Raw genomic sequence first — 23,018 nt, 5'->3', positions numbered from 1 at the left:
GAGTTGTATTATTAAATAGAGTTCGGTGTCTAGCAGGACCGATAATCAGCATTTCCGTTTTTTTGGCGTTGAGTTGCAAAAAGTTAGCGGACATCCATTGTTTAATTTCACTAAGACACGCCTCCACCTGACTACAATCCGGCGTGTTGGTCAGCTTTAGGGGCATGTAGAGTTGGTATACATAATATTATTATTTATTATTATTGTGTATTGTGAGCGAACTGGGGTGCTGAATTTCCCCCAGGGATCAATACAGTACTTCATATTCTATTCTATTCTACTCTACTCTATTCTATTCTATATTCTATTCTATTCTATTCATCAGTCCAAGCAGAGTTTCTAAGTTTTACAATATAACTAAAACGATTCATACTTACTGAACCGTCACGTGTCTGACAGGAGTGTTTTCATGCATATTGTTACATGCTATCGTTATCTAATCACGTTAGCGTCGTTAGCTCTAGCTAACATTCTACCAGGTATACGAGTGTCCGTGTTTTAGTATTATTACCTTACAAATGGCATTATTTTTGTTTCAGTTTCACAAATTGGTCCATGACCATGACTTCTGTTTTGTTTGATCAGCCGTTAGACACCGTTTGGACACAAATAATGTATGTAAATAAACATTCATAAAATATTTCTCTGTAAATAACTCATTTCACAACTGCAGCTTATAGTCCAGTGCGACTAAATTATGGGGGGGGGGGAATCTTACAGTTTAGTGCAGACCTGGGCTTATTAAGACCCAGGGGCTGCAGCTTCTCAATCTGGCCCGACGGATATTCCCAAATAATTTTTTTTTATCTTTAATATTGAAACTTTAGCTGCCATTATGATGTGCAGTGATGTTTTCAAATGACCGTAAGTCTTGAACTATACAAAGTATTGCAATGGTTGGAATCTGCGCTTATGCATGACATATTAGTTACTATGGTCATCTAATTAGTTACTATGGTCATCTAATTGGTTACTATGGTCATCTAATTGGTTACTATGGTCATCTACTTGGTTATTATGGTAATCTAAGTCACAGCAGCTCAGACAACACCAAGCAGTGTGGGTGGGGAGCGTTTCCACAGAATGTTTCCAGAGCCTGTAATGCGGGTGTCAGGGACAGACGCGGAAGGAGATTTTTACAACAAAGTTCTAAAGCTTAGTGATGTATCAGATTGTAGGTGTTTTTTTTTTTACCCTTCGCATTCATATTTCACTGAGTTTGTTGCATTTTGGTTGCGTTTTGCTTGATTTTAAAACATGTCGATTGAGAGTGGGTTTGACGTTTATATGTTGTCAATATTCAGTATTTTATCCTTTATAGTTAATATTGTAAATGTTTGTAAATGTTCGATTGTAAAATATATTGGTGTAGAGGGGCGGGGGGGTGATGTTCATATGTTGTCAATATTCAGTGTTTTAGAATTCATACTTAATATTGTAAATGTGTGATTGTAAAATATGTCGATGGAGGGGGGGCGTTCATATGTTGTCAATATTCAGTGTTTTATCCTTCATAGTTAATATTGTAAATGTGTGATTGTAAAATATGTCGATGTAGAGGGGGGGTGACGTTCATATGTTGTCAATATTCAGTGTTTTATCCTTTATAGTTAATATTGTAATTTTGTGTAAATGTGCGATTGTAAAATATGTCGATGGAGAGGGGGTGTGAGGTTCATATGTTGTCAAAATTCAGTTTTTTATCCTTTATAGTTAATATTGTAAATATGTGTAAAAGTGTGATTGTAAGTCAATTGAGGGGGTGTGTGATGATTGTATGATTGAGGGGGGGGGGGGGGGTGATGTTTTTATGTTGTCAATATTCAGTGTTTTATCCTTCATATTTAATATTGTAAATGTGTGTAAATGTGTGAATGTAAAATATGTCGATGTAGGGGGGCGAGATATTTATATGTTGTCAATATTCAGTGTTTTATCCTTCATAGTCGTAACGTTTTTAGCATTCAATCAGACATTATCGTGATGTTTTGTATTAGTGTTCCTAAAAATAGATATACCGACCCCCAGACACATTATTTTTCTCTAAATTTGGCCCCCGAGGTAAAATAATTGCCCAGGCCTGATTTAGTGGGTGCGCTCAATTGCCCAGAAAATACGGTACTCGTCGCATGTTTACATGTTCCAAAGAACACACCGGTAACAAACACAACATATTTCCCGGAACAGCAGGAACTTAGTTGATCAGTGATTGGCTCCTAAATAGATGAGTTTGTCGTATATTTAGAATTGTGGAGGACGACTCTTCAATTTTGGAGTGCCGCAGAGACAGAACAAAGACAGCTGGAGCGCACTTACGCTACATATATATATATATATTTACACACACACACACACACACACGTACACACACACAGTACATATAGCACACACACACACACACACACACACACACATCTTCTCCCCTCTCTTTAAGTCCAAAATAGACGCAGGCCTCAAACCACAGCTACCAGCACAGCACTGTCGAAATAACTGCAACACACACACACACACACACACACACACACACAAACACACACAAACATACACACTCACACACACACACACACACAGTGTAAAGTCGATGTGTATGTGTGTTGCTTTAAAATAAGCGTATGACGTAGTGTTGTCCCGATACCAATATTTTGGTACCGCCACCAAAATGTATTTCAGTACTTTTCTAAATAAAGGGGAGCACAAAAAATGCCATTATTGGCTTTATTTTAACAAAAAATATTCAGTGTTTTATACTTAATAATTAATATTGTAAATGTGTGTAAATGTGTGATTGTAAAATATGTCGATGTAGAGGGGGGAGGGGGTGACGTTTATACGTTGTCAATATTTGTTGTTTTATCCTTCATAGTTTATAATGTAAATGTGTATAAATGTGCGATTGTAAAATATGTCGATTGAGAGCGGGTGTGACGTTCGCATGTTGTCAATATTCATTGTTTTATCCTTTATAGTTGATATTGTAAATGTATGTAAATGTGTGATTGTAAAATATGTCGATGTAAGGGGGGGTGATGTTCACATGTTGTCAATATTCAGTGTTTTATCCTTCATAGTTAATATTGTAAATGTGTGTAAATGAGCGGATGTGGAGAAGGTTGCTGTGGTCAGTCAGGTTCTTGAACTGCTGCTTGGCTCCCTCCAGCCAATGCCTCCATTCCGCCAAGGCCTCGTGGACCGCCAGAAGCTCCCTATTTCCAGCATCGGGGACTCTCTCCACTGGAGAGAGTCGCCTGAAAAAGTATGTGCAGGGGTGAACCAAATTGTCAGTCCTGGAGTGTTGTGACAGTACTGCACCGATCCCCGAGTTCGATGCATCCACCTCCACCAAGCAGGCACAGTCCAAGTCCGGGTGGATGAGGACTCGGGGGGAGATGAAGCTCCCCTTAAGTCCCTCGAAAGCTTTACTGAGCTGTTGAGTCCACAGAATAGGAGTATTGGTAGATGTGAGTGAATGTAGTGGTGCTGCTACCTTGCTGAAGTCATGAATAAATCAAAGGTAGAAGCCAGCGAATCCTAGGAACCTCCTTAGTTCTGTCCTGGTGGAGGGCTGTGGCCAAGCCAAAAATGCCTTGATCTTCCTAGGGTCAGCTCTGATTTGGCTTCTCTCAACCAAAAATTCCAAAAACCCCACTGACGGTGCGTGGATCTCACGTTTCAGCTTTGATGAACAAGCGATTCTCAAGCAGGCGCTGCAGGACGAGACAGACGCTCCTGCAAGCTACCAGAAAAGATCAGAATATCATTTAAATAAACCACAACTAACTGATCAGTCATGTCCATGAGAATGTCATTAACAAGAGTCTGGAACACAGCTGGTGCGTTGGTCAGGCCGAAGGGCATAACTCTGTATTCGAAATGCCCTAAGTGGGTTTTGAAGGCCGTCTTCCACTCGTCACCCTCCTTGATCCCACCAGGTGATAGGCGTTCCTTCTGTAAGTCCAGTTTGGTGAAGATTGTGGCCGGTGCAAGAGGCTCGAAAGAAGAATTAAGTCGGAGTACAGGGTACTTGTTCTTGACAGTAATGTTATTCAAAAGTCGGTAGTCAATACAAGGTCTTAATGATCCATCCTTCTTGGCCACAAAAAAGATTCCAACTGCCAACTGAATCCCTGAATATAGGGACTCAGTAATGTAGTCCTTCATGGCTTACTTTTCAGGCAGTGACAGGTTGTACAAGCGGCCGGATGGCAGGGTAGTGTTGGGGAGCAACTCGATGGCAAAGTCGTAGGGTCTGTGAGGAGGAAGGGATAGTGCGCGTTCCTTGCTGAAAACGGCGGCGAAATTGTGGTAGCAGGCCGGTATCTGGGCTCAATCAGTGTGCAGAATAATGGGTCTGGGTTTGCTGTATGGAGGAGACCTGAGACAGTTAACGTGACATAGGGTGTTCCAGGCCATGATCTTGACAGTGGTCAGGGAGATGTGTGGGTTGTGCTGCCGCAACCATGATCTCCCAAAGACTAAAGAAGCGACAGGAGCTTCCAGCACCCAGAAACAAATGGTCTCGACATGGTTCCCTGAGAGGGTCAGGGATAGGGGCTCCGTGCTGTGTTTAATGGGCCTTAAAGGTAAACCAGGGCTTGAGCGGGAAGTATCCCGTCCAAGGGCACAAGAGGAATACCAGCTTGCTAAGCGAACATGTAGTCGATGACACTCTCGTCAGCTCCGGAGTCCAAATAAGCTCCCACTCGAACGGTTCTGGTGTTCCAAGCCAGAGTAGCGGGAAAAAGGGATACCTGGGTTCCTTCCTTCCTGGGGAATTGATGTGTGGCTGACCAGGATCCCATTTGCTGGTGAGCCTGGTCCTTTAGGCCTTGACGGGTAGTTGCGGATGATGTGCCCAGCCAAGCAACAGTGCTTGGCAGAGGTGCTGCCTAAACCTCCTTTCTCTTTCCTCAGTCGCCTAGAGCGTTCTCCCCAACTGCATGGCCTCAGGGGTTGTCCTCAGTGCAGGTGGAAGTACAGGTTGTTCGACAGAAGTCTGGTTGGCAGGTCGGAGTCGCACCGCGGGGGTGAAGCTGGCGGCCCCATACGCTCTCTCTGCTGCTCGTTCTGCAAGTCTCTGGTCGTACATGAGTGTGAGATCAATGAGGGCACTGTAGGACGTAGGTCTGTCCCTCAGCAGACCATCCTTAATCTGCTATGTCAATCCACGTTGGAACGCGCTCTGGAGAGCTCTGTCGTCCCATTCACTGTCCGCCGCAAGTGTGCGGAACTCGAGGGTGTAGGCAGCAACGTAGCTGGAACCCTGCTGGATGGTGTGCAAACGCCCTGCCGAGTCCCCCCCATCCATGGGGTGGTCGAACACCGCCCAAAACTCGGCCCAGAAGGCACCGTAGTCAGTGCCCAGGCCAACGGTCTTGTCCATGGCTACTGAGGCCCACTTGAGTACCTGCCCAGTAAGAAGCGAAAAAATGAAGGCAATCCTTCCCCCGTCGGAGGAGTAGCGCTCAGGTTGGTGCTTCAATATGAGGTCGCACTGGACCATAAAACCTCGACACAGTTCGAAGTCGCCCTCGAAGGGCTTTGGGCTAGCAAGGGTCACAGTGATTTTTCTAGGTTTGAAGCCAGACTTGGGCAAGAGTTGTCCAGCCTTGCATTCAATTTGGTGAAGGCTCTCTCCAGATTGTTGTCCAGGTGAGAAAAACGAACCTGGTGTTTGTGCAAGACCGCTTCCTGGGGTGTCCTGGGGGTCAGGAAATGGGGGCAGACTGAATTCTGCCGGTGACGCCTGGTTCTAACATTTTTGGCCGGAACGTACTGTTACGTACGACGCATATTTTTGTACATATATATACATGTATATATATATATAGATATATGTATATATATACATAGATATATGTATATATATATATACATATATCTATATATATATATATATATAGATATATGTATATATATATATATATATATATATATATATATATATATATATATATATATATATATATATATATATATGTATATACATACATACATATATGTGCATATCAAGTTCAAGGTGCTGTTTATTGTCCATTCTTAACATGTAAAAGACATGTAAGAACTGAAATTACATTTATACATACACACACACATATATATATATATATACATATATATATATATATGTATATATATGTGTATATATATATATATACACACACATATATATACATACATACATACATACATATATATATATATATATATATATATATATACATACATATGTGCATATCAAGTTCAAGGTGCTGTTTATTGTCCATTCTTAACATGTAAAAGACATGTAAGAACTGAAATTACATTTATACATACACACACACATATATATATATATATATATATATATACACACACATATATATATACATACATATATATATATATATATATATATATATACATATATTTATATATATATATATATATATATATATATATATAATATCCATATGAATACCCCATTGGACCCACCGTGCGTGGCGCTCCAGACTATAATTGATAGCTGTGGTCTTACACAAATAATAAATGAACCGACGCATCGCAGCGGTAATACGATAGACCTAGTGCTTGTCAGAGGTATCACCGTTTCCAAAGTTATGATATTCCCGTATACTAAAGTAATGTCCGATCATTACCTTATAAAATTCGAAGTTCAGACTCATGTTCGGCAAGCTAATAATAATAATAACTGCTATAGCAGCCGCAACATTAATGCTGCCACAACGACGACTCTTGCGGACCTACTGCCCTCGGTAATGGCACCGTTCCCAAAGTATGTGGGCTCTATTGATAACCTCACTAACAACTTTAACAACGCCCTGCGCGAAACCATTGATAGTATAGCACCGCTGAAGTTAAAAAAGGCTCCAAAAAGGCGTACGCCATGGTTTACTGAAGAAACTAGAGCTCAGAAATTATTATGTAGAAAGCTGGAACGCAAATGGCGCACGACTAAACTTGAGGTGCACCATCAAGCATGGAGTGATAGTTTAATAACTTATAAACGCATGCTTACCTTAGCTAAAACTAATTATTACTCAAATCTCATCCGCATTAATAAAAACGATCCAAAATTTTTGTTTAGTACAGTAGCATCGCTAACCCAACAAGGGACTCCTTCCAGTAGCTCCACCCATTCGGCAGATGACTTTATGAAGTTCTTTAATAAGAAAATTGAACTTATTAGAAAGGAGATTAAAGACAATGCGTCCCAGCTACAACTGGGTTATAGTAACACAGATACGATTGTATATACGGCGGATACTGCAAATATCCAAAATAGTTTCTCTCGTTTTGATGAAATAACATTAGAAGGATTGTTACAATGTGTAAATGGAATAAAACAAACAACATGTTTACTTGACCCACTTCCTGGGAAACTTATCAAGGAGCTTTTTGTATTATTAGGTCCATCAGTGCTAAATATTATAAACTTATCACTTTCCTCGGGCACTGTTCAGGTTGCATTCAAAAAAGCGGTTATTCATCCTCTCCTTAAAAGACCTAACCTCGATCCTGACCTCATGGTAAACTACCGACCGGTGTCTCACCTTCCCTTTATTTCGAAAATCCTCGAAAAAATTGTTGCAGAGCAGCTAAATGAGCACTTAGCATTTAACAATCTATGTGAAACCTTTCAATCCGGTTTCAGGGCAAATCACTCGACTGAGACAGCCCTCGCAAAATTGACTAATGATCTATTGCTAACGATGGACTCTGATGCGTCATCTATGTTGCTGCTCCTCGATCTTAGCGCTGCTTTCGATACCGTCGATCATAATATTTTATTAGAGCGTATCAAAATACGAATTGGTATGTCAGACTCAGCCCTGCCATGGTTTAACTCTTATCTTACTGATAGGATGCAGTGCGTCTCCTATAACAGTGTGACCTCGGACTATGTTAAGGTAACGTGTGGAGTTCCCCAGGGTTCGGTCCTTGGCCCTGCACTCTTCAGCATCTACATTCTGCCGCTGGGTGACGTCATACGCAAATACGGTATTAGCTTTCACTGTTATGCTGATGACACCCAACTCTACATGCCCCTAAAGCTGACCAACACGCCGGACTGTAGTCAGTTGGAAGCGTGTCTTAATGAAATTAAACAATGGATGTCCGCTAACTTTTTGCAACTTAATGCCAAAAAAACGGAAATGCTGATTATCGGTCCTGCTAGACACCGACCTCTATTTAATAATACAACTTTAACATTTGAAAACCAAATAATAAAACAAGGTGACTCTGTAAAAAATCTGGGTATTATCTTCGACCCAACTCTCTCCTTTGAGTCACACATTAAAAGCGTTACTAAAACGGCCTTCTTTCATCTCCGTAATATCGCTAAAATTCGCTCCATTTTGTCCACTAAAGACGCCGAGATCATTATCCATGCGTTTGTTACGTCTCGTCTCGATTACTGTAACGTATTATTTTCGGGTCTCCCCATGTCTAGCATTAAAAGATTACAGTTGGTACAAAATGCGGCTGCTAGACTTTTTACAAGAACAAGAAAGTTTGATCATATTACGCCTGTACTGGCTCACCTGCACTGGCTTCCTGTGCACTTAAGATGTGACTTTAAGGTTTTACTACTTACGTATAAAATACTACACGGTCTAGCTCCAGCCTATCTTGCCGATTGTATTGTACCGTATGTCCCGGCAAGAAATCTGCGTTCAAAAGACTCCGGCTTATTAGTGATTCCTAGAGCTCAAAAAAAGTCTGCGGGCTATAGAGCGTTTTCCGTTCGGGCTCCAGTACTCTGGAATGCCCTCCCGGTAACATTTCGAGATGCTACCTCAGTAGAAGCATTTAAGTCTCACCTTAAAACTCATCTGTATACTCTAGCCTTTAAATAGACCTCCTTTTTAGACCAGTTGATCTGCCGCTTCTTTTCTTTCTCCTATGTCCCCCCCTCCCTTGTGGAGGGGGTCCGGTCCGATGACCATGGATGAAGTACTGGCTGTCCAGAGTCGAGACCCAGGATGGACCGCTCGTCGGGACCCAGGATGGACCGCTCGCCTGTATCGGTTGGGGACATCTCTACGCTGCTGATCCTCTTGAGATGGTTTCCTGTGGACGGGACTCTCGCTGCTGTCTTGGAGCCACTATGGATTGAACTTTCACAGTATCATGTTAGACCCGCTCGACATCCATTGCTTTCGGTCCCCTAGAGGGGGGGGGGTTGCCCACATCTGAGGTCCTCTCCAAGGTTTCTCAGAGTCAGCATTGTCACTGGCTTCCCACTGGATGTGAATTCTCCCTGCCCACTGGGTGTGAGTTTTCCTTGCCCTTTTGTGGGTTCTTCCGAGGATGTTGTAGTCGTAATGATTTGTGCAGTCCTTTGAGACATTTGTGATTTGGGGCTATATAAATAAACATTGATTGATTGATTGATATATATATATATATATATATATATATATATATATATATATATATATATATATACTGTATATATACTGTGTATATATATATATATACACAGTATATATACAGTATATATATATATATATATATATATATATATATATATATATATATATATATATATATATATATAAGGGCTTCACGGTGGCAGAGGGGTTAGTGCGTCTGCCTCACAATACAAAGTTCCTGCAGTCCTGGGTTCAAATCCAGGCTCGGGATCTTTCTGTGTGGAGTTTGCATGTTCTCCCCGTGAATGTGTGGGTTCCCTCCGGGTACTCCGGCTTCCTCCCACCTCCAAAGACATGCACCTGGGGATAGGTTGATTGGCAACACTAAATTGGCCCTAGTGTGTGAATGTGAGTGTGAATGTTGTCTGTCTATCTGTGTTGGGCCTGCGATGAGGTGGCGACTTGTCCAGGGTGTACCCCGCCTTCCGCCCGATTTTAGCTGAGATAGGCGCCAGCGCCCCCCGCAACCCCGAAAGGGAATAAGCGGTAGAAAATGGATGGATATATATATATATATATATATATATATAGATATATATATATATATATACATATGTAGTCAAGAAAATAAGTATTTGAACACACTGCTATTTTGCAAGTTCTCCCACTTAGAAATCATGGAGGGGTCTGAAATTTTCATGGTAGGTGCATGTCCACTTTGTGAGAGATAACCTAATAAGAGAAATCCAGAAATAACAATCTATGATTTTTTAACAGATTATTTGTGTGATACAGCTGAAAATAAGTATTTGAACACCAACATTAATATTTGGTAGAGTAGCCTTTGTTTAAAATTACAGAGGTCAAAGGTTTCCTGTAGTTCTTCACCAGGTTTGCACAGACTGCAGGAGGGATTTTGGCCCACTCCTCCACACAGATCTTCTCTAGTTCAGTCAGGTTTCTGGGCTGTCGCTGAGTAACACAGACTTTCAGCTCCCTACAAAGATTTTCAATTGGATTTAGGTCTGGAGATTGGGTCCGCCACTCCAGATTCTTGATATGGTTCTTACGAAGCCACTTCTTGGTTTTCCTGGCTGTGTGCTTTGGGTCATTGTCATGTTGAAGATCCAGCCACGACTCATCTTCAATGATCTGACTGAGGGAAGGAGGTTTTTGGCCAAAATCTCACAATACATGACTGCAATCATTCTCGCATTAATACAGTACAGTCGTCCTGTCCCATGAGCAGAAAAACACCCCCAAAGCGTGATGCTACCACCCCCATGCTTCACAGTAGGGATGGTGTTCTTGGGATGGTACGCATCATTCTTCTTCCCCCAAACACGCATAGAGAAATTATGACCAAAAAGGTCAGTTTTGGTCTCATCTGTCCACAAAACTTTCTCCCATGACTCCTCTGGATCATCCAATTGGTCATTGGCAAACTTAAGACGGGCCTTAACATGTGCTGGTTTAAGCAGGGGAACCTTCCGTGCCATGCATGATTTCAAACCATGAAGTCTTAGTGTATTACCAACAGTGACCATGGAAACAGTGGTCCCAGCTCTTTTCAGGTCATTGACCAAGTCCTGCATTGTAGTCCTGGGCTGATTCCTCACCTTTCTTAACATCATTGAGACCCCACGAGGTGATATCTTGCATGGGGCTCCACTTCAATTGAGATTGACCGTCATGTTTAGCTTCTTCCATTTTTTAATGATTGCTCAAAGCGTGGACCTTTTTTCACCAAGCCTCTTGGCAATATCTCCGCAGCCCTTTCCATCCTTGTGGAGTTGTACAATTTTTTCTCTGGTGTCTTTGGTGAGCTCCTCTCTGAGCTGCCACCTTATCGTGGTAGAGGAGTTTGCGTGTCCCAATGATCCTAGGAGCTATGTTGTCCGGGGGCTTTAAGCCCCCTGGTAGGGTCTCCCAAGGCAAACTGGTCCTAGGTGAGGGACCAGACAAAGAGCAGCTCGAAAACCTCTATGAAAAGTAAAAACAAAGGACCCAGATTTCCTTCGCCCGGACGGGGGTCACCGGGGCCCCCCTCTGGAGCCAGGCCCGGAGGTGGGTCACGATGGCGAGCGCCTGGTGGCCGGGCCTGTACCCATGGGGCCCGGCCGGGCACAGCCCGAAGAGGCAACGTGGGTCCCCCCTCCAATGGGCTCACCACCCATAGCAGGGGCCATAGAGGACGGGTGCAATGTGAGCTGGGCGGCAGCCGAAGGCAGGGCACTTGGCGGTCCGATCCTCGGCTACATAAGCTCGCTCTTGGGACGTGGAACGTCACCTCACTGGGGGGAAAGGAGCCTGAGTTAGTGCGCGAAGTAGAGAAATTCCAGCTGGATGTAGTCGGACTCACTTCGACGCACAGCAAGGGCTCTGGAACCACTTCTCTTGAAAGGGGCTGGACTCTCTTCCACTCTGGCGTTGCTGGCAGTGAGAGGCGACAGGCTGGGGTGGCAATTCTCGTTTCCCCCCGGCTCAAAGCCTGCACGTTGGAGTTCAACCCAGTGGACGAAAGGGTAGCCTCCCTCCGCCTTCGGGTGGGGGGACGGGTCCTGACTGTTGTTTGCGCTTACGCACCAAACAACAGTTCAGAGTACCCACCCTTTTTGGGTACAGTCGAGGGAGTACTGGAGAGTGCTCCCTCGGGTGATTCCCTTGTTCTGCTGGGGGACTTCAACGCTCATGTTGGTAACGACAGTGAAACCTGGAGAGGCGTGATTGGGAAGAATGGCCGCCCGGATCTGAACCCGAGTGGTGTTTTGTTATTGGACTTTTGTGCTCGTCACGGATTGTCCATAACAAACACCATGTTCAAACATAAGGGTGTCCATATGTGCACTTGGCACCAGGACACCCTAGGTCGCAGTTCCATGATCGACTTTGTAGTTGTGTCATCGGATTTGCGGCCTCATGTTTTGGACACTCGGGTGAAGAGAGGGGCGGAGCTTTCTACCGATCACCACCTGGTGGTGAGTTGGCTGCGATGGTGGGGGAGGATGCCGGACAGACCTGGCAGGCTCAAACGCATTGTGAGGGTTTGCTGGGAACATCTGGCAGAGTCTCCTGTCAGAGAAAGTTTCAATTCCCACCTCCGGAGGAACTTTGAACATGTAACGAGGGAGGTGCTGGACATTGAGTCCGAGTGGACCATGTTCCGCACCTCTATTGTCGAGGCGGCTGATCGGAGCTGTGGCCGCAAGGTAGTTGGTGCTTGTCGTGGCGGTAATCCTAGAACCCGGTGGTGGACACCAGCGGTCAGGGATGCCGTCAAGCTGAAGAAGGAGTCCTATCGGGTTCTTTTGGCTCATAGGACTCCAGAGGCAGTGGACAGGTACCGACAGGCCAAGCGGTGTGCAGCTTCAGCGGTCGCAGAGGCAAAAACTCGGACATGGGAAGAGTTTGGGGAAGCCATGGAAAATGACTTCCGGATGGCTTCGAAGCGATTCTGGACCACCATCCGCCGCCTCAGGAAGGGGAAGCAGTGTACTGTCAACACCGTGTATGGTGCGGATGGTGTTCTGCTGACCTCAACTGCGGATGTTGTGGATAGGTGGAGGGAATACTTCGAAGACCTCCTCAATCCCACCAACACGTCTTCCTATGAGGAAGCAGTGCCTGGGGAATCTGTGGTGGACTCTTCTATTTCTGGGGCTGAGGTTGCTGAGGTAGTTAAAAAGCTCCTCGGTGGCAAGGCCCCAGGGGTGGATGAGAGCCGCCCAGAGTTCCTTAAGGCTCTGGATGCTGTGGGGCTGTCTTGGTTGACAAGACTCTGCAGCATCGCGTGGACATCGGGGGCGGTACCTCTGGATTGGCAGACCGGGGTGGTAGTCCCTCTCTTTAAGAAGGGGGACCGGAGGGTGTGTTCCAACTACCGTGGGATCACTCTCCTCAGCCTTCCCGGTAAGCTTTATTCAGGTGTACTGGAGAGGAGGCTACGCCGGATAGTCGAACCTCAGATTCAGGAGGAACAGTGTGGTTTTCGTCCTGGTCGTGGAACTGTGGACCAGCTCTATACTCTCGGCAGGGTTCTTGAGGGTGCATGGGAGTTTGCCCAACCAGTCTACATGTGCTTTGTGGACTTGGAGAAGGCATTCGACCGTGTCCCTCGGGAAGTCCTGTGGGGAGTGCTCAGAGAGTATGGGGTATCGGACTGTCTTATTGTGGCAGTCCGATCCCTGTACGATCAGTGTCAGAGCTTGGTCCGCATTGCTGGCAGTAAGTCGGACACGTTTCCAGTGAGGGTTGGACTCCGCCAAGGCTGCCCCTTGTCACCGATTCTGTTCATAACTTTTATGGACAGAATTTCTAGGCGCAGTCAAGGCATTGAGGGGTTCCGGTTTGGTGGCCGCGGGATTAGGTCTCTGCTTTTTGCAGACGATGTGGTCCTGTTGGCTTCATCTGGCCGGGATCTTCAGCTCTCACTGGATCGGTTCGCAGCCGAGTGTGAAGCGGCCGGAATGAGAATCAGCACCTCCAAATCCGAGTCCATGGTTCTCTCCCGGAAAAGGGTGGAGTGCCATCTCCGGGTTGGGGAGGAGACCCTGCCCCAAGTGGAGGAGTTCAAGTACCTAGGAGTCTTGTTCACGAGTGGGGGAAGAGTGGATCGTGAGATCGACAGGCGGATCGGTGCGGCGTCTTCAGTAATGCGGACATTGTACCAATCCGTTGTGGTGAAGAAGGAGCTGAGCCGGAAGGCAAAGCTCTCAATTTACCGGTCGATCTACGTTCCCATCCTCACCTATGGTCATGAGCTTTGGGTCATGACCGAAAGGATAAGATCACGGGTACAAGCGGCCGAAATGAGTTTCCTCCGCCGTGTGGCGGGGCTCTCCCTTAGAGATAGGGTGAAAAGCTCTGCCATCCGGGAGGAACTCAAAGTAAAGCCGCTGCTCCTCCACATCGAGAGGAGCCAGATGAGGTGGTTCGGGCATCTGGTCAGGATGCCACCCGAACGCCTCCCGAGGGAGGTGTTTAGGGCACGTCCAACCGGTAGGAGGCCACGGGGAAGACCCAGGACACGTTGGGAAGACTATGTCTCCCGGCTGGCCTGGGAACGCCTCGGGATCCCCCGGGAAGAGCTAGACGAAGTGGCTGGGGAGAGGGAAGTCTGGGCTTCCCTGCTTAGGCTGCTGCCCCCGCGACCCGACCTCGGATAAGCGGAAGAAGATGGATGGATGGATGGGTCTTTGGTGAGCTCTTTGCTCTTAGCCATGCTGAATGTTTGGGTGTTACTGATTGTATGTGGTGGACAGGTGTCTTTATGCAGCTAACGACCTCACACAGGTGCATCTGATTCAGGATAATACAGTGGAGTGGAGGATGACTTTTAAAGGTGGACTAACTAAGAGGGTCAGAATTCTAGCTGATAGACAGGTGTTCAAATACTTATTTTCAACTGTATCACATTAATAAATTGTTAAAAAAATAATAGATTGTGATTTCTGGATTTTTCTTTTTAGGTTATCGCTCATACAGTGGACATACACCTACTGTGAAAATTTCAGACCCCTCGATGATTTCTAAGTGGGAGAACTTGCAAAATAGCAGGGTGTTCAAATACTTATTTTCTTGACTGTATATTTATATATATACACATACATGTGCATATCAAGTTCAAGGTTCAAGGTGCTTTTTGTCCATTCTTAACATGTAAAAGACATATAAGAACTGAAATGACATTTTTATATACATATATACATACATATATTTATGAGATATGTGATTATTTGAAATAGACAACTTCTGACATTGTAGTGGACATATTGGGGCTATTGGCACAATGTGTCAGTATCGCCGATACCAGCCTGAATTTTACTGGGAAAGAAAGTGATATTGCACAAAACTCATGCAAACTTTTCTTAGCTACAATTGTTAATATTCATAAATTATCTTCTATAAATATGAGAACATTTTAGTGCTGTAACCTCGTTTTAAATACATTCAGACAAATGAAAGCAACCAAGAGGGCTTTTTCAGTGAAAAGTGGTGTGTGTGTGTGTGTGTGTGTGTGTGTGTGTAGTGAAATGGGTGCCATCAATGCTGTTGGAAACATCAACAAATGTGCATGTTTACGGCTGGGTGAAAAAGCAACATCTGAGACCGCAAATAAATCACTGTTTACAATGACTGTGTGTGTGTGTGTGTGTGTGAGTGTGTGTGTGTGTGTGTGTGTGTGTGTGTGTGTGTGTGTGTGTTCTTGTATTTCTTCCCTTCTTGAGACATCAACAAGGAAAAGTAGCTTCCATATGAGGAGGTGTGAACAAGTGAGGACATAAATCATGGTCCCAATACTGAAAACCATTGCATCTAATAGACAATGTCTCATTTGCACCCCTGGTGGTGACATCTATCAAAATGAGGGTGGTTCCAAAAAGAAGGGGTTTTTCACATTGACTGTGTGTCGTTTTAAAAGTGCTCCCCCTCTGGTCAACGTATGAAATAACAAGTGTGTGTAAGAAATTAAAATGAGCCCCCTTTGGCCAAAATTAATTAAACAAAAACATAAATATGTGTATAGAGACATACTATAATACCTTGAAGTAAATAATGAAGATTAAAAAACAATTACAAACAAAAAATTCAAAAAAAGGAACTAAAAGCAGTCTTATTCTCGCAATGTGTCAACTCTTTTGATATAAAATTGGGAACAATTTCTCATATTCTTTCTGCTTCTGTAGTATTGCAATATTTTCTCATAAAATGATTAATTTTGTATGTAAAATTATGACTTTTTAATGCAAAATGGTGACATATATCAAATGGTGACTTTTATCACAATATTGACTTTTTTTGTTGTTTTTGTATAATAGTGACATTTTTTTAGCCAAGTAAAATTCTGATTGAAAATTAATTAAACAAAAACATAAATATGTGTATAGAGACATACTATAATACCTTGAAGTAAATAATGAAGATTAAAAAACAATTACAAACAAAAAATTCAAAAAAAGGAACTAAAAGCAGTCTTATTCTCGCAATGTGTCAACTCTTTTGATATAAAATTGGGAACAATTTCTCATATTCTTTCTGCTTCTGTAGTATTGCAATATTTTCTCATAAAATGATTAATTTTGTATGTAAAATTATGACTTTTTAATGCAAAATGGTGACATATATCAAATGGTGACTTTCATCACAATATTGACATTTTTTTGTTGTTTTTGTATAATAGTGACATTTTTTTAGCCAAGAAAAATTCTGATTGTTATTATAATATATATATATATATATATATATATATATATATATATATATATATATATATATATATATATATATATTTATATATATATATATATATATATATATATATATATATATATATATATATATATATATATATATATATATAAATATGTATATATATATATATATATATATATTAGGGCTGGGCAACGATTACAAATTTTATTTCTCTGATTAATCGCGATTAACTGCATTGTATACACAAAGCCCAATAATGAATTCAAAAGTAGTGTGTAGTGCACCTTTATTGGAATATTCTCCCACATGAACAAAAGCCCCAAAACATTTGTTGTGCAAACACAATTTAAATCAGTCCTTGTTAAACAGTAGCAGTTAAATAGCATATTTCATGAAAATCAACTCCATCCATCCATCCATCATCTTCCGCTTATCCGAGGTCGGGTCGCGGGGGCAACAGCCTAAGCAGGGAAACCCAGACTTCCCTCTCCCCAGCCACTTCGTCTAGCTCTTCCCGGGGGATCCCGAGGCGTTCCCAGGCCAGCCGGGAGACAGCCTTGGCGGAGTCCAACCCTCACTGGAAATGTGTTGCGAACCAAGCTCTGGCACTGATCGTACAGGGAACGGACCGCCACAATAAGACAGTCCGATACCCCATACTCTCTGAGCACTCCCCACAGGACTTCCCGAGGGACACGGTCGAATGCCTTCTCCAAGTCCACAAAGCACATGTAGACTGGTTGGGCAAACTCCCATGCACCCTCAAGAACCCTGCCGAGAGTATAGAGCTGGTCCACAGTTCCACGACCAGGACGAAAACCACACTGTTCCTCCTGAATCCGAGGTTCGACTATCCGACGTAGCCTCCTCTCCAGTACACCTGAATAAACCTTACCGGGAAGGCTGAGGAGTGTGATCCCACGATAGTTGGAACACACCCTCCGGTCCCCCTTCTTAAAGAGAGGAACCACCACCCCGGTCTGCCAATCCAGAGGTACCGCCCCCGATGTCCACGCGATGCTGCAAAGTCTTGTCAACCAAGACAGCCCCACAGCATCCAGAGCCTTAAGGAACTCCGGGCGGATCTCATCCGCCCCTGGGGCCTTGCCACCGAGGAGCTTTTTAACTACCGCAGCGACCTCAGCCCCAGACATAGGAGAGCCCACCACAGATTCCCCAGGCACTGCTTCCTCATAGGAAGACGTGTTGGTGGGATTGAGGAGGTCTTCGAAGTATTCCTTCCACCTATCCACAACATCCGCAGTCGAGGTCAGCAGAACACCATCCGCACCATACACGGTGTTGATAGTGCACTGCTTCCCCTTCCTGAGGCGGTGGACGGTGGTCCAGAATCGCTTCGAAGCCGCCCGGAAGTCGTTCTCCATGGCTTCCCCGAACTCTTCCCATGTCCGAGTTTTTGCCTCCGCGACCGCTGAAGCTGCACACCGCTTGGCCTGTTGGTACCTGTCCACTGCCTCCGGAGTCCTATGAGCCAAAAGGACCCGATAGGACTCCTTCTTCAGCTTGACGGCATCCCTCACCGCTGGTGTCCACCAAGGGGTTTTAGGATTTCCGCCCCGACAGGCACCAACTACCTTGCGGCCACAGCTCCGATCTGCCGCCTCGACAATAGAGGTGCGGAACATGGTCCACTCGGACTCAATGTCCAGCACCTCCCTCGTGACATGTTCAAAGTTCTTCCGGAGGTGGGAATTGAAACTTTGTCTGACAGGAGACTCTGCCAGACGTTCCCAGCAGACCCTCACAATGCGTTTGGGCCTTCCAGGTCTGTCCGGCATCCTCCCCCACCATCGCAGCCAACTCACCACCAGGTGGTGATCGGTAGAAAGCTCCGCCCCTCTCTTCACCCGAGTGTCCAAAACATGAGGCCGCAAATCCGATGACACAACTACAAAGTCAATCATGGAACTGCGGCCTAGGGTGTCCTGGTGCCAAGTGCACATATGGACACCCTTATGTTTGAACATGGTGTTTGTTATCGACAAACCGTGACGGGCACAAAAGTCCAATAACAAAACACCACTCGGGTTCAGATCCGGGCGGCCATTCTTCCCAATCACGCCTCTCCAGGTGTCACTGTCGTTGCCAACGTGAGCGTTGAAGTCTCCCAGTAGGACAAGGGAATCACCCGGGGGAGCACTTTCCAGTACTCCCTCGAGTGTTCCCAAAAAGGGTGGGTACTCTGAACTGCTGTTTGGTGCATAAGCACAAACAACAGTCAGGACCCGTCCCCCCACCCGAAGGCGGAGGGAGGCTACCCTTTCGTCCACCGGGTTGAACTCCAACGTACAGGCTTTGAGCCGGGGGGAAACAAGAATTGCCACCCCAGCCCGTCGCCTCTCACTGCCGGCAACGCCAGAGTGGAAGAGGGTCCAATCCCTCTCGAGAGAAGTGGTTCCAGAGCCCTTGCTGTGCGTCGAAGTGAGTCCGACTATATCCAGCCGGAATTTCTCGACTTCGCGCACTAGCTCAGGCTCTTTCTCCCCCAGTGACGTGACGTTCCACGTCCCAAGAGCTAGCTTCTGTAGCCGAGGATCGGACCGCCAAGTGCCCTGCCTTCGGCTATCGCCCAGCTCACAATGGACCCGACCTCTATGGCCCCTGCTATGGGTGGTGAGCCCATTGGAGGGGTGACCCACGTTGCCTCTTCGGGCTGTGCCCGGCCGGGCCCCATGGGAACAGGCCCGGCCACCAGGCGCTCGCCATCGTGCCCCACCTCCGGGCCTGGCTCCAGAGGGGGGCCCCGGTGACCCGCGTCCGGGCGAGGGAAATCTGGGTCTATGGTTTTTCATCTTCATAAAGGTCTTCGAGCTGCTCTTTGTCTGATCCCTCACCTAGAACCTGTTTGCCTTGGGAGACCCTACCAGGGGGCTTTATGCCCCCGGACAACATAGCTCCTAGGATCATTATATATATATATATATATATATATATATATATATATATATATATATATATATATATATATATATATATATATATATATATATATAGGTGTGGGAAAAAAATCACAAGACTACTTCATCTCTACAGATCTGTTTCATGAGTGGTTCCCTAAATCATCAGGAGATTTTAATTGAAGCATTCACATACAATGGTTTATATAGGGCACAGAGTGGGTGGGTACAGGCAGGCGTAGGGTGTGGTGATTGGCTCATATGTTACCTAGGAGGTGTTTCCGTCTAACACATGAGCCAATCACCACACCCTACGCCTGCCTGTACCCACCCACTCTGTGCCCTATATAAACCATTGTATGTGAATGCTTCCATTAAAATCTCCTGATGATTGAGGGAACCCCTCATGAAACAGATCTGTAGAGATGAAGTAGTCTTGTGATTTTTTTCCCACACCTACATATTGCGCTCTACCACGGTATCGAGCACTATTCTCTGGATAATCCAATCAAGACATATATATATATATATATATATATATATATATATTTATATACAGAGAGAAAGAGAGAGAGAGAGAGAGAGAGAGAGAGAGAGAGAGAGAGAGAGAGAGAAACATAATGTAATAACTTGAAGTAAATAATGAAGCTAAAAACCATTTACAAAAAAAAAACAAAAAAAAAACTGAAAACAGTCTTTTCTCACAATGTGTCGACTTTTTTCTTATAAAATTGGGAACAATTTCTTATATTCTTTCTGTTTCTGTAATGGTGCAATATTTTCTCATACAATTATTACTTTTATATGGAAAATGATGACTTTTTAATGAAAAACGGTGACACTTGTATAAAATTCAGACTTTTATTGCAATATTGCCAATTTTTTTTATTGTTCTTGTACAATAGTGACATTTTTTGAGTACAATGATGACTTTTGTCATCATTTTGCCAAGTAAAATTCAGATTATTATATAATATTGCCAACATTTCAAAGTTTTCTTCTAAAATTGTGACTTTTGTCGAGTAAAATGACGACTCTTTTCATAAAATTTGCCAAAATGTTAAAGGTTTTCTTGTAAAATTGCGACTGTTATTGAATAAAATTCCATCTTTTATCACAATTTTTGCACAAATGTTCAGTTTTTCTTGTAATATTTTGGTTTGCGTGGCGTAAAATGACGACTTTTATTATAATACTGCCAAAAATTCCAAGTTTATCTTGTGCAATTGTGACCTTTTTCTTGTAAAATTCCAACTCATTTTTCACAACAATCGTTTTTTATATGTGCATAGTATGTATATATTATTAATGTTGTAAATACACATCTTTATATATCTAGAAAGGCTGGTCCTAAAGAGGGAGGCATTTTTCTCAGGTCTCAAGAACGTCAGAAATACAAGTGTGTGTGTGTGTGTGTGTGTGTGTGTGTGTGTTTGTGTGACCGCAGGCGGCGGTGCAGAGGCGCGCAGGCTGACAAGCAAACACAAATGTAAACAGACACACTGCATGTGCAGGTAGGAGAGTAAAAGTGGAGGGATTAAGGCAGGCAGGAGTTGGGTAAATAAAGAGAATATTTTCATATAAACAGGCATATTGCCAACGTTGGCATCCACAAGCAATGTTGGACTTTAGTCTGTCATTCGCAATACCTGCAAAAGACAAGAACACACAGGTTTTTCTTTTTTTGTGCATTCTAAGTCGTAAAATATGGCAAGCAGGAGGTGGCTAACGACGGAGTCAATGGAAGCTCCTCCATTTATATCTTGTGACCTGAATATTAACCAAATATTAGTATTAATATTGTTATTATAAGAGCTATAAGGCGCAATGATTACAGAACACAAACGAGCTTATGCTGCCATATCGACATATTGAGCTGCTGCATCGCCTCTGAGTTGGTGAAAGTTAATTCTAGATTACTAATCACGGACATTCGCCAACAAATTGGTCAACTTAGACGTCCAGATGGTGAGAAAGCCAGGAAGAGATGCTAGTTTGCGGCACTTTTTTTTAACCTTTCGTGAGGATTATGGTCGATTTGAACCTTTGCTTGCTAACATGCTAATTTTTTGCGGTAGTTTTGCAACCGTTTACACCAGAGTCATGTTAACTTGGTATGTGACATTTTCACCTGTTAGCATGCTAGCAAGGTAACTTACGCTTGCTAACCTTTTTCATTTAATTTTACACTTGTTTTTCTATTTCCGCAGCCATACACCTTTGAGTCATAAAACTTGGTATATGAAACATGCTGTTATCGTGCTATCGTTAGCACACCTGCTTGTAAGAATAATTATGTATATATTATCACATAACTCCTATGCTTAAGGGCCGTTGCTATAGTTATTATCAATTGTGCTGAAGTGGTATTTTTTTTTTTTGGGTTGTACCTGTATAGCGCTTTTCTACCTTCAAGGTACTCAAAGCGCTTTGACACTACTTCCACATTTACCCATTCACACACACATTTACACACTGATGGAGGGAGCTGCCATGCAAGGCGCCAACCAGCACCCATCAGGAGCAAGGGTGAAGTGTCTTGCTCAGGACACAACAGACATGACGAGGTTGTTCCTAGGTGGGATTTGAACCAGTGACCCTCGGGGTTGCGCACGGCCACTCTGCCACTGCGCCACGCCGTCCCTATTTTTCTTTGTATGCGCAAAGCTGGCAATCCAAAAGATTGCAAGCCGGTCTCGTATCAGTGTTTGTTTCCGGAATCGGCCTGCTGACTGCCAAGGCCGAACATCGAGTACCGTAACGCAGACAGAGCAGAGACGAGGCCATATCACGAGTATCAACACATTTGCATTTCGTTAATAGTCATATATTGTGTCTAACTGGGGCTGTCGAGATTACCCCCTTCCCTCAGCGACAGCTTCAGTGATGTAACCAGGGACCTCCCAAATAAATAGAGGAAGCGCGTGGGCTAGACTTTAGACAGGGCTGCAGAGCTGGCACTGAGCGCCGGGACGGACAAACTTCACAGTGTCTTGGCTGAATGAGCAGGTATCGGACACCTCAGTCTTTTTGGACGTATCCTGGCTCATCCATGCGGACTGGACACTTGCTTGATGGTTGGTTGGCGATCGAGAGTGGAGTTGGCTCTCTTGGATGCTTTGTTGGGTTTGCTCCTGTCTCTGGCCATGCTCTTTCCACCCCAGCAGGTGTGGAAGACCGCAGACGCCACCACAGTGTATATTTTTATTTTCCTTTTTATTCATAGCTTTATGTAGAAGTGGCTGTTTGCATCAGCTCCACTACTTTAATGTCTTTCATGTCCTTTGTGTTTTTTGATGTTTCCCTCTTACACACATGTAAGAGGGATGTGTAAGTCTGGCCCCCCACTTAAGGGGCCCAGGCTTAGACTGATTTTTTTAATTTCATTTTAATTTAATCTTTTATTTTTTTCTCCCATTCACCCCCACTTGTTTACCTGTATCTCACCTTTTTTGTAAGGGGCACCTAAAAAATAGGCAGACCCGTCAGCAATCCTGTTCTGTCTTCCTGT

The 23,018-nt window shown here is 44.1% G+C and overlaps 1 protein-coding gene across 2 annotated transcripts in view; it reads right to left on the bottom strand.

Annotated features, from left to right (window-relative positions):
* Positions 1 to 23,018, bottom strand: part of bbs9 (Bardet-Biedl syndrome 9) — a 327,542-nt gene that overhangs the window by 106,525 nt on the left and 197,999 nt on the right. The gene's annotated exons all lie outside the window — the stretch shown is intronic.

Source organism: Nerophis ophidion, linkage group LG11, assembly GCF_033978795.1.
Source record: "Nerophis ophidion isolate RoL-2023_Sa linkage group LG11, RoL_Noph_v1.0, whole genome shotgun sequence".
Taxonomy (NCBI): domain Eukaryota; kingdom Metazoa; phylum Chordata; class Actinopteri; order Syngnathiformes; family Syngnathidae; genus Nerophis; species Nerophis ophidion.
The sequence above is the reverse complement of the archived record's forward strand: the minus strand, read 5'-3'. Positions and strand labels throughout refer to the sequence as shown.